Genomic DNA, 13,943 nt, shown 5'->3' on the forward strand with positions numbered 1-13,943 from the left:
CCTATTTGCCATATCTTCAATATAAGCCTACTAGAAAGTGCGAAAACCCTACCTTGTCACAACACAACTGATTGGCTCAAATGCATTAAGGAAAGAAATTTCACAAATTAACTTTTAATTATTATTTGTTCTGTGACAAATGGTGAATTAGTTATTGATTTATACCGCTTTTAAATGGCATTTTATAGATTTAGATGTATTTCTATAAAATCAAAATTTGGAATTTTTGTTTAAAAAAGTTTTAAAATTATGGAATTTTAAATGGAATTTTATAGATTATCATTATTAATATAGATAATTTTTATTCAAAACAAAGGTTGTAAAAGTATGCTAGACATTTATAGAATAAATCATACCTAGTTTGATGTTTTTGTGACAAACAATGAATTAGTTATTGATTTTTACAATTTTAAATGGCTTTTGGCCAATGTCTGTTGAATGTCTGAATATAAATCCAACTTTACCTCGGTCTGAACTTTCATTGTCTGAGTCTCATTTTTAGCCATATTACTCATTGCTAAAGCCAGGACATTGTGATTAGGAAACTATGAGAACCACACAAAGTCCAGGGGGTGATCATGCTCTACCACTAAGGGTCAGTTTAGTTGGAGCAACGTAAGACAGTCTCATGTTCCAATTGTATGTTTTAGTAGCATGAATTGTTCCTGTTGACACCGAGGTGAAGAGCGGAATAATGGAAGGAATGAATCCCAGCCTGACGCTTATCACCTGTGGAAGGCGGGACTTCCAGCCAGGTGCGGATTTCATTGGCCTTTTCAGGTGTGATTTTAGATCCTTCAACCGAAGTCGCGACTCCCCATAGTATGTTGTACCAAAGTTGACTGACCCTTAAGGGAACTACACTGCCATAAATACAAGGAAAGTCAAGTAGTATTTTATTTAAAAATATATATACAAATCCGGCAAGGCACCAACTTTGAGAAGGGTTTAAAACAAAGGTATCAAACAATTCATAAATGTTATTGAATGTAGGTATGTTTCGCCTTTAATGTAATGGCATTGAAAACAATGAAAAAAGGAGAATACGGTAGCTGTGTTTGAATACCCATACTAACATACTGTATACTACATACTTAATGAGTATATACTACATACTATTAGTTAAATTGAGGTAAACTGTAACTACATACTTAATGAGTATATACTACATACTATTAGTTAATTGTAGTATACTGTAACTACATACTTAATGAGTATATACTGCATACTATTAGTTAATTGTAGTATACTGTAACTACATACTTAATGAGTATATACTACATACTATTAGTTAATTGTAGTATTTTATTTATTTATTTATTTTTAAATTTTATTTCACCTTTATTTAACCAGGTAGGCAAGTTGAGAACAAGTTCTCATTTACAATTGCGACCTGGCCAAGATAAAGCAAAGCAGTTCGACAACATACAAAAACACAGAGTTACACATGGAGTAAAACAACATACAATCAATGATACAGTAGACAAAAATAAGACTATATACAATGTGAGCAAATGATGTGAGATAAGGGAGGTAAAGGCAAAAAAAGGCCATGGTGGCAAAGTGAATAAAGTATAGCAAGTAAAACACTGGAATGGTAGAATTATAATTTGAAGAAAGTTCAAAGTTAAAATATAAATAATATGGTGCAAAGGAGCAAAATAATAAAATAATAAATAAAATAAATAAATACAGTAGGGGAAGAGGTAGTAGTTTGGGCTATATTATAGATGGGCTATGTACAGGTGCAGTGATCTGTGAGCTGCTCTGACAGCTGGTGCTTAAAGCTAGTGAGTGGGATAAGTGTTTCCAGTTTCAGAGATTTTTGTAGTTCGTTCCAGTCATTGGCAGCAGAGAACTGGAAGGAGAGACGACCAAAGGAGGAGTTGGCTTTAGGGGTGACCAGAGAGATATACCTGCTGGAGCGCGTGCTACAGGTGGGTGCTGCTATGGTGACCAGTGAGCGGAGATAAGGGGGGGACTTTACCTAGCAGGGTCTTGTAGATGACCTGGAGCCAATGTGTTTGGCGACGATTATGAAGCGAAGGCCAGCCAACGAGAGCGTACAGGTCGCAGTGGTGGGTAGTATATGGGGCTTTGGTGACAAAACGGATGGCACTGTGATAGACTGCATCCAGCTTGTTGAGTAGGGTATTGGAGGCTATTTTGTAAATGACATCGCCGAAGTCAAGGATTGGTAGGATGGTCAGTTTTACGAGGGTATGTTTGGCAGCATGAGTGAAGGATGCTTTGTTGCGAAATAGGAAGCCAATTCTAGATTTAACTTTGGATTGGAGATGATTGATGTGAGTCTGGAAGGAGAGTTTACAGTCTAACCAGACACCTAGGTATTTGTAGTTGTCCACAAATTCTAAGTCAGAACCGTCCAGAGAAGTGATGCTGGACAGGCGGGCAGGTGCAGGCAGCGATCGGTTGAAGAGCATGTATTTTTGAGCAGTTGGAGACCACGGAAGGAGAGTTGTATGGCATTGAAGCTCGTCTGGAGGGTTGTTAACACAGTGTCCAAAGAAGGGCCAGAAGTATACAGAATGGTGTCGTCTGCGTAGAGGTGGATCAGAGATTCACCAGCAGCAAGAGCGACATCATTGATGTATACAGAGAAAAGAGTTTGCCCAAGAATTGAACCCTGTGGTACCCCCATAGAGATTGCCAGAGGTCCGGACAGCAGGCCCTCCGATTTGACACACTGAACTCTATCAGAGAAGTAGTTGGTGAACCAGGCGATGCAATCGTTTGAGAAACCAAGGCTACTGAGTCTGCCGATGAGGATGTGGTGATTAACAGAGTCAAAAGCTTTAGCCAGGTCAATGAATACGGCAGCACAGTATTGTTTCTTATCGATGGCGGTTACGATGTCGTTTAGGACCTTGAGCGTGGCTGAGGTGCACCCATGACCAGCTCTGAAACCAGATTGTATAGCGGAGAGGGTGCGGTGGGATTCGAAATGGTCGGTAATCTGTTTGTTGACTTGGCTTTCGAAGACCTTAGAAAGGCAGGGTAGGATGGATATAGGTCTGTAGCAATTTGGGTCAAGAGTGTCACCTCCTTTGAAGAGGGGGATGACAGCAGCTGCTTTCCAATCTATGGGAATCTCAGACGACACGAAAGAGAGGTTGAACAGGCTAGTAATAGGGGTTGCAATAATTTCGGCAGATAATTTTAGAAAGAAAGGGTCCAGATTGTCAAGCCCAGCTGATTTGTAGGGGTCCAGATTTTGCAGCTCTTTCAGAACATCAGCTGAATGGATTTGGGAGAAGGAGAAATGGGGGAGGCTTGGGCGAGTAGCTGTGGGGGGTGCAGTGCTGTTGAATGCAGTAGGGGTAGTTAGGTGGAAAGCATGGCCAGCCTTAGAAAAATGCTTATTAAAATTCTCAATTATAGTTGGCTTATCGGTGGTGACAGAGTTTCCTATCCTCAGTGCAGTGGGCAGTTGGGAGGAGGTGTTCTTATTCTCCATGGACTTTACAGTGTCCAGGAACTTTTTAGAGTTTGAGTTGCAGGAAGCAAATTTCTGTTTGAAAAAGCTAGCCTTGGCGTTTCTAACTGGCTGTGTGTATTGGTTTCTAGCTTCTCTGAAAAGTTGCATATCGCGGGGGCAGTTCGATGCTAATGCAGAACGCCACAGGATATTTTTGTGTTGGTTAAGGGCAGTCAGGTCTGGGGAGAACCAAGGGCTATATCTGTTCCTGGTTCTAAATTTCTTGAAAGGGGCATGCTTATTTAAGATGGCGAGGAAGGCATTTAAAAAAAATAACCAGGCATCCTCTACTGACGGGATGAGGTCAATATCTTTCCAGGATACCAGGGCCAGGTCGATTAGAAAGGCTTGCTCGTTGAAATGTTTCAGGGAGCGTTTGACAGTGATGAGTGCAGGTCGTTTGACCTTTGAACCATTATGGGTGCAGGCAATGAGGCAGTGATCGCTGAGATCTTGGTTGAAAACAGCAGAGGTGTATTTAGAGGGCACGTTGGTTAGGATGATATCTATGAGGGTGCCAGTGTTTGCGGCTTTGTGTTGTACCTGGTGGGTTCATTAATAATTTGTGTGAGATTGAGGGCATCAAGCTTGGATTGTAGGATGGCTGGGGTGTTAAGCATGTCCCAGTTTAGGTCACCTAGTAGCACGAGCTCTGAAGATAGATGGGGGGCAATCAGTTCACATATGGTGTCCAGAGCACAGCTAGGGGCCGAGGGGGGTCTATAGCAGGCGGCGACGGTGAGAGACTTGTTTTTGGAGAGGTGGATTTTTAAAAGTAGAAGTTCAAATTGTTTGGGTACAGACCTGGATAGCAGGACAGAGCTCTGCAGGCTATCTCTGCAGTAGATTGCAACACCGCCCCCTTTGGTCGTTCTATCTTGTCTGAAAACGTTGTAGTTAGGGATGAAGATTTCAGAGTTTTTGGTGGACTTCCTAAGCAAAGATTCAGACACAGCTAGGACATCCGGGTTGGCAGAGTGTGCTAAAGCAGTGAATAAAACAAACTTAGGGAGGAGGCTTCTAATGTTAACATGCATGAAACCAAGGCTATTACGGTTACAGAAGTCATCAAAAGAGAGTGCCTGGGGAGTAGGAGTGGAGCCAGGCACTGCAGGGCCTGGATTCACCTCTACATCCCCAGAAGAGCAGAGAAGAATGAGTATAAGGGTACGGCTAAAAGCTATAAGTACAGACAAAGGTATGGTGGGATGTGAATACAGAGGAGGTAAACCTAGGCATTTAGTGATGATGAGAGAGATATTGTCTTTAGAAACATCATTGAAACCAGAAGATGTCATAGCATGTGTGGGTGGATGAACTGAGAGGTTGGATAAGGTATAATGAGCAGGGCTAGAGGCTCTACAGTGAAATAAGCCAATAAACACTAACCAGAACAGCAATGGACATTGCATATTGACATTGAGGAGAGGCATGCTTAGCCGAGTGATCAAAGGGTCCGGTGAGATTCAGACAGCTAGCCGGGCCATAGGTAGCAAGCTGGTGGAAGATGGAGGGAGGTCTGTTTTTAGCCACCTCGTGCATTTCAGTCTGTGGGTTAGTGGGGTTCCGTGTGGAAGGGGGGACCAGTCCAAGTTGGCAAAATAGTTAGTTATAGTGGCCCAAGAAAAGTGTCCGAATAGACCTATTCAGATCGCAGCCGATAAGACAGCTAACGATTAACGATTAGTGGGCTGCAGATGGGCGATCAGGTTACGTCGCGACGGAGGGGCCAGTTGGATAACTCCCTCGGGCAGATAACGTCGGTGGTCCAGTCGTGAAGGCCCGATGGGCTTCCGCATCGGCAGTAAAGCGGGTCAGGATAGATGATTGTAGCCCAGGGGACACTTCAGCTGGCTAGCTCAGGAAAAGCCCACGAGTGGCTGACGGAACTCTTCAGCTGGCTAGCTCCGGGATAATGTGTATTAATTCCGGGACCGACGTTGCCAATAGTCACTCAGGTAGCAGCTAGTTAGCTGCAAGATCCAGGTGTAAATGTCCAGAGCCTGCGGTAGAAATCGGGGAAAGGAGAGAGAATAGGTCCGGTGTGCTCTGGTCTGAGTCGCGCTGTACGAAAACTGGCGATAGCTTTCGAACTAATGGATAGCTGAGGACAGCTAACCGTGGCTAGCTGAACTCCAACGTTAGCCAGTGAAAATGGCTAACCTCTGGCTAGCTTCTGTTGTGGATTTCGGATTTGAGGTAAATTATACTTTCTTTTTTAAATTGGTAAGGCGGGTTGCAGGAGAGTGCTTTGAGGTTGAGTTTTAGAAGAAAAAATGTAAAAAGATAATGCGAAGAAAAATATGTAAATATATATATACACGGGACACGACAAGAGGAGGGTAAAGGACGTCTGAACTGCTACGCCATCTTGGATTTAGTATACTGTAACTACATACTTAATGAGTATATACTACATACTATTAGTTAATTGTAGTATACTGTAACTACATACTTAATGAGTATATACTGCATACTATTAGTTAATTGTAGTATACTGTAACTACATACTTAATGAGTATATACTACATACTATTAGCAAGAAGCAAAGGTAAGTTGCTAGCTAGCATTAGACTTATAAAAAAACTATCAATCTTAACATAATCAAATCAAATTCAAATCAAATCAAATTTATTTTTATATAGCCCTTCGTACATCAGCTGATATTCTCAAAGTGCTGTACAGAAACCCAGCCTAAAACCCCAAACAGCAAGCAAAGCATGTGAAAGAAGCACGGTGGCTAGGAAAAACTCCCTAGGAAAAACTCCCTAGAAAGGCCAAAAACCTAGGAAGAAACCTAGAGAGGAACCAGGCTATGAGGGGTGGCCAGTCCTCTTCTGGCTGTGCAGGGTGGATATTATAACAGAACATGGTCAAAATGTTAAAATGTTAAAATGTTCATAAATGACCAGCATGGTCAAATAATAATAATCATAGTAGTTGTCGAGGGTGCAACAAGCACGTCCGGTGAACAGGTCAGGGTTCCATAGCCGCAGGCAGAACAGTTGAAACTGGAGCAGCAGCACGGCCAGGTGGACTGGGGACAGCAAGGAGTCATCATACCAGGTAGTCCTGAGGCATGGTCCTAGGGCTCAGGTCCTCCGAGAGAAAGACAGAAAGAGAGAAAGAGAGAATTAGAGAGAGCATATTTAAATACACACAGGACACCGGATAAGACAAGAGAAATACTCCAGATGTAACAGACTGACCCTAGCCCCCCGACACATAAACTACTGCAGCATAAATACTGGAGGCTGAGACAGGAGGGATCAGAAGACACTGTGGCCCCATCCGATGATACCCCCGGACAGGGCCAAACAGGCAGGATATAACCCCACCCACTTTGCCAAAGCACAGCCCCCACACCACTAGAGGGATGTCTCCAACCACCAACTTACCGTCCTAAGACAAGGCCGAGTATAGCCCACAACGATCTCCGCCATGGCACAACCCAAGGGGGGGGGGGGGGGGCGCCAACCCAGACAGGAAGACCACGTCAGTGACTCAACCCACTCAAGTGACGCACCCCTCCCATGGACGGCATGGAAGAACACCAGTAGGCCAGTGACTCAGCCTCTGTAAAAGGGTTAGAGGCAGAGAATCCCAGTGGAAAGAGGGGAACCGGCAAGGCAGAGACAGCAAGGGCGGTTCGTTGCTCCAGCCTTTCCGTTCACCTTCACACTCCTGGGCCAGACTATACTTAATCATAGGACCTACTGAAGAGATAAGTCTTCAGTAAAGACTTAAAGGTTGAGACTGAGTCTGCGTCTCTCACATTGGTAGGCAGACCATTCCATAAAAATGGAGCTCTATAGGAGAAAGCCCTACCTCCAGCCGTTTGCTTAGAAATTCTAGGGACAATTAGGAGGCCTGCGTCTTGTGACCGTAGCGTACGTGTAGGTATGTACGGCAGGACCAAATCGGAAAGATAGGTAGGAGCAAGCCCATGTAATGCTTTGTAGGTTAGCAGTAAAACCTTGAAATCAGCCCTTGCCTTAACAGGAAGCCAGTGTAGGGAGGCTAACACTGGAGTAATATGATCAAATTTTTTGGTTCTAGTCAGGATTCTAGCAGCCGTATTTAGCACTAACTGAAGTTTATTTAGTGCTTTATCCGGGTAGCCGGAAAGTAGAGCATTGCAGTAGTCCAGCCTAGAAGTAACAAAAGCATGGATTAATTTTTCTGCGTCATTTTTGGACAGAAAATTTCTGATTTTTGCAATGTTACGTAGATGGAAAAAAGCTGTCCTTGAAACAGTCTTGATATGTTCTTCAAAAGAGAGATCAGGGTCCAGAGTAACGCCGAGGTCCTTCACAGTTTTATTTGAGACGACTGTACAACCATCCAGATTAATTGTCAGATTCAACAGAAGATCTCTTTGTTTCTTGGGACCTAGAACAAGCATCTCTGTTTTGTCCGAGTTTAAAAGTAGAAAGTTTGCAGCCATCCACTTCTTTATGTCTGAAACACAGGCTTCTAGCGAGGGCAATTTTGGGGCTTCACCATGTTTCATTGAAATGTACAGCTGTGTGTCGTCTGCATAGCAGTGAAATTTAACATTATGTTTTCGAATGACATCCCCAAGAGGTAAAATATATAGTGAAAACAATAGTGGTCCTAAAACGGAACCTTGAGGAACACCGAAATTTACAATTGATTTGTCAGAGGACAAACCATTCACAGAGACAAACTGATATCTTTCCGACAGATAAGATCTAAACCAGGCCAGAACTTGTCCATGTAGACCAATTTGGGTTTCCAATCTCTCCAAAAGAATGTGGTGATCGATGGTATCAAAAGCGGCACTAAGATCTAGGAGCACGAGGACAGATGCAGAGCCTCGGTCTGACGTCATTAAAAGGTCATTTACCACCTTCACAAGTGCAGTCTCAGTGCTATGATGGGGTCTAAAACCAGACTGAAGCGTTTCGTATACATTGTTTGTCTTCAGGAAGGCAGTCAGTTGCTGTGCAACAGCTTTTTCTAAAATTTTGGAGAGGAATGGAAGATTCGATATAGGCCGATAGTTTTTTATAATTTCTGGATCAAGATTCGGCTTTTTCAAGAGAGGCTTTATTACTGCCACTTTTAGTGAGCTTGGTACACATCCGGTGGATAGAGAGCCGTTTATTATGTTCAACATAGGAGGGCCAAGCACAGGAAGCAGCTCTTTCAGTAGTTTAGTTGGAATAGGGTCCAGTATGCAGCTTGAGGGTTTGGAGGCCATGATTATTTTCATCATTGCGTCAAGAGATATAGTACTAAAACACTTTAGTATCTCCCTTGATCCTAGGTCCTGGCAGAGTTGTGCAGACTCAGGACAATGGAGCTTTGGAGGAATACCCAGATTTAAAGAGGAGTCTGTAATTTGCTTTCTAATGATCATGATCTTTTCCTCAAAGAAGTTCATAAATGTATTACTGCTGAAGTGAAAGCCATCCTCCATTTGCGAAGGCTGCTTTTTAGTTAGCTTTGCGACAGTATCAAAAAGAAATTTCGGATTGTTCTTATTTTCCTCAATTAAGTTGGAAAAATAGGATGATCGAGCAGCAGTAAGGGCTCTTCGATACTGCACGGTACTGTCTTTCCAAGCTAGTCGGAAGACTTCCAGTTTGGTGTGGCGCCATTTCCGTTCCAATTTTCTGGAAGCTTGCTTCAGAGCTCGTGTATTTTCTGTATACCAGGGAGCTAGTTTCTTATGACAGATGTTTTTAGTTTTTAGGGGTGCAACTGCATCTAGGGTATTGCGCAAGGTTAAATTGAGTTCCTCGGTTAGGTGGTTAACTGATTTTTGTCCTCTGACGTCCTTGGGTAGGCAGAGGCAGTCTGGAAGGGCATCAAGGAATCTTTGGGTTGTCTGAGAATTTATAGCACGACTTTTAATGCTCCTTGGTTGGGGTCTGAGCAGATTATTTGTTGCAATTGCAAACGTAATAAAATGGTGGTCCGATAGTCCAGGATTATGAGGAAAAACATTTAGATCCACAACATTTATTCCATGGGACAAAACTAGGTCCAGAGTATGACTGTGGCAGTGAGTAGGTCCAGAGACATGTTGGACAAAACCCACTGAGTCGATGATGGCTCCGAAAGCCTTTTGGAGTGGGTCTGTGGACTTTTCCATGTGAATGTTAAAATCACCAAAAATTAGAATATTATCTGCTATGACTACAAGATCCGATAGGAATTCAGGGAACTCAGTGAGGAACACTGCATATGGCCCAGGAGGCCTATAAACAGTAGCTATAAAAAGTGAGTGAGTAGGCTGCATAGATTTCATGACTAGAAGCTCAAAAGACGAAAACGTCATTGTTGTTTTTTTTTTTGTAAATTGAAATTTGCTATCGTAAATGTTAGCAACACCTCCGCCTTTGCCGGATGCACGGGGGGTATGGTCACTAATGTAACCTGGGGGTGAGGCCTCATTTAACACAGTAAATTCATCAGGCTTAAGCCATGTTTCAGTCAGGCCAATCACATCAAGATTATTATCAGTGATTAGTTCATTGACTATAACTGCCTTGGAAGTGAGGGATCTAACATTAAGTAACCCAATTTTGAGATGTGAGGTATCACAATCTCTTTCAATAATGGCAGGAATGGAGGAGGTCTTTATACTAGTGAGATTGCTAAAGCGAACACCGCCATTTTTAATTTTGCCCAACCTAGATCGAGGCACAGACACGGTCTCAATGGGGAAAGCTGAGCTGACTACACTGACTGTGCTAGTGGCAGACTCCACTAAGCTGGCAGGCTGGCTAACAGCCTGCTGCCTGGCCTGCACCCTATTTCATTGTGGAGCTAGAGGAGTTAGAGCCCTGTTCATAATCACTAGTTAACTACACATGGTTGATGATATTACTAGTTTATCTAACGTGTCCTGCGTTGCATATGATCGATGCGGTGCCTGTTAATTTTCATTGAATCACAGCCTACTTCGCAAAAGGGTGTTGATTTAACAAGCGCATTTGCGAAAAAAGCACTGTCGTTGCACAAATGTACCTCCATAAACATCAATGCCTAACAGGAATATTTAGACTTAGCCACCCGTTAGATAAAATACGGAACGGTTCCGTATTTCACTGACAGGAAAAACGTTTTGTTTTCGAGATGATAGTTTCCGGATTCGACCATATTAATGACCCAAGGCTCGTATTTCTGTGTGTTTATTATATTATAATTAAGTCTATGATTTGATAGAGCAGTCTGACTGAGCGGTGGTAGGCAGCAGCAGGCTCGTAAGCATTCATTCAAACAGCCCTTTGCTGTGCTTCAAGCATTGCGCTGTTTATGACTTCAACCTGAGTGGGTATAATTTGTGGAACGTTCCAACAGGAATCTATTAAAAAACTTTGTAAATAACAAGGTTTCCAAAAAACAACGCATACAAAGTTGTATAGCGGCAGAATAAGATACCGGGTAGGGAGTGGTCTATTTCATTGCGTTTTTCACTCATCATGTCTGTTTGCCTATGGACAAACATTAAGAATAAGCTACGTGGTGAGTTGATGCCTATTCGTCAGCTAGTTAGCTAGGTTTGTATGCGTTGCTACTTTGTATGCGTTGTTGGTTGGCAACCTTTTACTTTACGTTTTTTGGAACAGATTCCTGTTGGAACGTTCCACAAATTATACCCACCCCTTCAAGCCTATCAACTCCCAAGATGAGGCTGGTGTAACCCATGTGAAATGGCTAGCTAGTTAGTGGGTGCACGCTAATAGCGTTTCAAACGTCACTCGCTCTGAGACTTGGGAGTGGTTGTTCCCCTTGCACTGCATGGGTAACGCTGCTTCGAGGGTGGCTGTTGTCGATGTGTTCCTGGTTTGAGCCCAGGTAGGAGCGAGGAGAGGGACGGAAGCTATACTGTTACACTGGCAATACTAAAGTGCCTATAAGAACATCCAATAGTCAAAGGTATATGAAATACAAATCGAATAGAGAGAAATAGTCCTATAATTCCTATAATAATATAATAACTACAACCTAAAACTTCTTACCTGGGAATATTGAAGACTCATGTTAAAAGGAACCACTAACTTTCATATGTTCCCATGTTCTGAGCAATGCACTTAAACATTAGCTTTCTTAAATGGCACATATTGCACTTTTACTTTCTTCAAGCTATCTGTCCCAGAGATGCTGTCCCAGACCTATTCACCGGACATGCTACCTGTCCCAGACCTGCTGTTTTCAACTCTCTAGAGACAGCAGGAGCGGTAGAGATACTCTCAAAGATCGGCTATGAAAAAGTCAACTGACACTTACTCTTGTGTTACTGACTTGTTGCACCCTCGACAACTACTATGATTATTATTATTTGACCATGCTGGTCATTTATGAACATTTGAACATCTAGGCCATGTGCTGTTATAATCTCCACCCGGCACAGCTAGAAGAGGATTGGCCACCCCTCATAGCCTGGTTCCTCTCTAGGTTTCTTCCTAGGTTTTGGCCTTTCTAGGGAGTTTTTCCTAGGCACCGTGCTTCTACACCTGCATTGCTTGCTGTTTGGGGTTTTAGGCTGGGTTTCTGTACAGCACTTTGAGATATCAGCTGATGTAAGAAGGGCTATATAAATATATATATATATATATATATATATATATAGTGAAGAACTCAATCAGTCTTGTTGCCAAGATGTATCCATTATGGACATCCAGTACGGGGTTGCTCAGTTAAAAAAGAAAAAATCTCCAGGTTGTGATGGATTAACCTCTGAATTTTACAAAACCTTCTTTGAAGAAATAGCACCTTTTTTACTTGAAACCTTTAAGGAGGCTATAAAGAAGGGAGAACTACCTGCCTCTCTGAAGCAAGGGGTTATTACTCTTATACCTAAACCACACAAGGATCTCCTAAGTATTGATAATTGGCGTCCAATCACACTCCTAAATAACGACTACAAAATTATAGCATAAATCTTTGCAAAAAGGTTAAAGTCTTGCTTAAATGATCTGATTGATGAATGTCAATCAGGGTTTATGAAAGGGCGCCATATATCTAATAATCTCAGGCTGGTGTTAGACTTGGTTGAGTATTGTGATCTATTAGATGACTTCCCTGTTATCCTATTTTTGGATTTTCAGAAAGCATTTGATACAGTAAGTCACAACTTTATCTTTCATTGTCTTAAGCATTTGAAATTTGGTCGTTTTTTTGTTGATGCTATTAGAACTCTGTATAATGGTGGCAATAGCTGTATCAAACTCTGTCATGGAACATCCTCGAGGTTTAACATTTATAAAGGAATACGACAAGGTTGTCCAATTTCACCTTTTTTATTTTTGTTAGTATCTCAAATGCTATGCTCATTAGTTCATGAAAGTCAATTCGAAGGCATTACATTCCAGGCCAGAGAGATCAAGATATCCCAACTGGCGGATGACACCTCACTTTTTTTGAAAAATGTGTCTCAAGCTAGATTAGCATTGGATATCGTGAAGCAGTTCTCCAAAATCTCAGGTTTGGTTTTAAATCTTTCCAAATGTGAGATGTTTGTTTTGAAAGGAGCTGTCAATCCAGCAGATTGTAACATCTCTGAAAAAGATACTGTAACCTACCTTGGTGTAAAGAGCACCAAAAATCTTAAGGCTATGAAAGATCTTAATTTGAACCCTGTAACTGAATCTGTCCAAAAAAAATTATCCTCATGGTTAGGGAGGGATTTAAGTCTTCAAGGAAGGGTGCTTTTATCCAAAGCTGAGGGGCTATCTCGTGCATCCTATCTTTTTTCATCTATTGACATTTCCAAATCCACTTGCTGTACCTTAGATAGGCTTTTGTACAACTTCATATGGAAAAACAAGCCACATAAGATAAAAAGAGATGTTATCACCAACAGGGTTTGTGATGGCGGTCTAAAACCTACACTCGATCCCTCCGATGTCAACAACTACAGACCAGTATCCCTTCTTTCTTTTCTCTCCAAAACTCTTGAATGTGCCGTCCTTGGCCAGCTGTCCTGCTATCTCTCTCAGAATGACCTTCTTGATCCTAATCAGTCAGGTTTCAAGACTGGGCATTCAACTGAGACTGCTCCTCTGTGTCACGGAGGCTCTCCGCACTGCTAAAGCTAACTCTCTCTCCTTTGCTCTCATCCTTCTAGACCTATCTGCTGCCTTTGATACTGTGAACCATCAGATCCTCCTCTCCACCCTCTCCGAGTTGGGCATCTCCGGCGCGGCCCACGCTTGGATTGCGTCCTACCTGACAGGTCGCTCCTACCAGGTGGCGTGGCGAGAATCTGTCTCCGCACCATGCACTCTCACCACTGGTGTCCCCCAGGGCTCTGTTCTAGGCCCTCTCCTATTCTCGCTATACACCAAGTCACTTGGCTCTGTCATATCCTCACATGGTCTCTCCTATCATTGCTATGCAGACGACACACAATTAATCTTCTCCTTTCCCCCTTCTGATAACCAGGCGGCGAATCGCATCTCTGCAT

This window comes from Salmo salar, chromosome 02 (assembly GCF_965601325.2).
Source record: "Salmo salar chromosome 02, fSalSal1, whole genome shotgun sequence".
In the NCBI taxonomy this organism is placed as follows: Eukaryota; Metazoa; Chordata; class Actinopteri; order Salmoniformes; family Salmonidae; genus Salmo; species Salmo salar.